We start from the raw sequence: 2500 nt of genomic DNA, 5'->3' as shown, positions 1-2500 counted from the left end.
ACTCAACCGTCAGTTTTCGCCCTCAATTGTTTTGTGTATCTGACTGTGTATCCAGGGAGCTATATCGTCTTACTCATGTTCTATATAAATACGCCCCTTCGTCGGACGTAACATTTTCTGTTATCAATAATCGATGCATTCGCGCTTACCATTCCTATTTGTTTTCGGACACAAAACCCAAACATTTCCTTAATTCATTGACGTAGAATCGTAATTGTATTATTTTGTAATCGTACGAGAAATTCTTTTCATTCGGCAAATTTGACTGCAAAGCCTCTTAATACGAATCATACGAGAGATATAAGGCCCTGGTTTCTATTTTCACAAATATATATATATATATTCCGTAGCGTTTATGTGTTATTAAACCGCCGGACGTAACAAGTAGTATCTTTATTTCCAAAAAATTATAACCCAAGTGATACACATCACAAAATTATGTTACCTTATCAAAGAAGAGTCGCGCTTCAAGTGATCTATTACAATTACAAAAAAAAATGATATCTCTTTAAATTACAGCGCCAATTACAGAGAGAACATATATATTGCCTCAAAAAATAATTGTTGCACTACTTTGAATAATCTTTACATGGTGTCAATTAGAAAAAGAATGTATGATAACAATTTTATAAGATTAAAAAATTTTATTTAAATTTAACAAGGGAATACAAGATATTTAAATACAAAGTTTACATGTGTATTTTTTAGTGGTCACAAAGAATTACAGAGGAACAGTACAAAATAAAAATATTTTATAAAATATTTAATCCAACGAGGGAATACAAGGTATTTAAATACAAAGTTTATATATGTATTTTTCAATAGAATAAAAGATTTAATCACAAAGAATTACAGAGATAGTACAAAATAAAAATATTTTATTAAAATACATAAATTTTTCTTGTAAAAAACTTGGCGCTGCTAGACCTCGAAATTTTAAATAAATAAGGATAACAATAAATAAAAATAATTCATAGAAGAATGCGACGGGAGTAACAAAATGATTATCAGCGTGGTGTGTATGTGCGAGCGAGTGATATGGGTGTGCGTGACGACGGCGAATAATGCGGCTTATAATTAAGTATAGGATAAGTTTATTTATTTATTAAAATTTCGAGGTCTAGCAGCGCCAAGTTTTTTTACAAGAAAAATTTATGTATTTTAATAAAATATTTTTATTTTGTACTATCTCTGTAATTCTTTGTGATTAAATCTTTTATTCTATTGAAAAATACATATATAAACTTTGTATTTAAATACCTTGTATTCCCTCGTTGGATTAAATATTAATAAAATATTTTATTTTGTACTGTTCCTCTGTAATTCTTTGTGACCACTAAAAAATACACATGTATACTTTGTATTTAAATATCTTGTATTCCCTTGTTAAATTTAAATAAAATTTTTTAATCTTATAAAATTGTTATCATACATTCTTTTTCTAATTGACACCATGTAAAGATTTTTCAAAGTAGTGCAACAATTATTTTTTGAGGCAATATATATGTTCTCTCTGTAATTGGCGCTGTAATAATTAAAGAGATATCATTTCTTTTTTGTAATTGTAATAGATCACTTGAAGCGCGACTCTTCTTTGATAAGGTAACATAGTTTTGTGATGTGTATATCACTTGGGTTATAATTTTTTGGAAATAAAGATACTACTGCTTAGATTTTTTCGAGATTTTTCGAGATACAAAGAGTACGTCTACCACTTGTTACTTAGTTTTTTCGAGGTATAATACTACCACTTTCTTTTTTTTCGAGGTAACAACATATACACTACTATACGTGTACTTGGCGCCTTTCTTTACCTTTTTTTAAGAAAGGTAATTTTGTACGATATATCCGCCTTTTTGTAGTATTACGCATTTTTTATACACAGTATGTACAGGGTAAAGCTATTGGGGTATTATACTACCACTTTGTTTTTTTCGATGGTAACAACATAATACATATACACTACTATGCGTGTACTTGGCACTTTTTTTACCTTTTTTTTAAAAAAGGAAATTTGGTACGGTAATTCAATAACGCTAATAGCGTGCACCTAAGAGATATTAAGTTCTAAACATATGGTCAGATATAGAATATAATAGAAAGACAGAATATACCCATAGAGCACAAAATGTTTTTAAATATTTTTTAAATATTTTTAGGAAGATTAAAAATAATTCACAAAAATATTTTTTGAATGTTTCTAGTCCGCCAGATCATGTCAGAGAAAAATTTTCAAAAAATTTTTATAAGATTGCAAGTAAATATATTTAATAATATTTGTAAAATCTTTTAGAAATATTACTTCAAAAATAAAATAGTTTAACACCAATAATAATAATTGTGTTCATGTTTGAAGATTTTTTAAGCTGTGTAAAGTATAGGTACACTTCTTTTTTATATAGGGGGAGACCGGGGCTAAACAGTCCGTTTTTTTCGGTGCCGATTTTTAACAACAAAATAAAATAATTGTAGTAAAATGTGGTATACCACGTAAAGAGTG

Source organism: Temnothorax nylanderi, unplaced genomic scaffold (genome assembly GCF_030848795.1).
Source record: "Temnothorax nylanderi isolate EJ_2023f unplaced genomic scaffold, tnyl_v1.0 TNYL_tig0863_pilon, whole genome shotgun sequence".
NCBI classification, from domain to species: domain Eukaryota; kingdom Metazoa; phylum Arthropoda; class Insecta; order Hymenoptera; family Formicidae; genus Temnothorax; species Temnothorax nylanderi.
The sequence above is the reverse complement of the archived record's forward strand: the minus strand, read 5'-3'. Positions refer to the sequence as shown.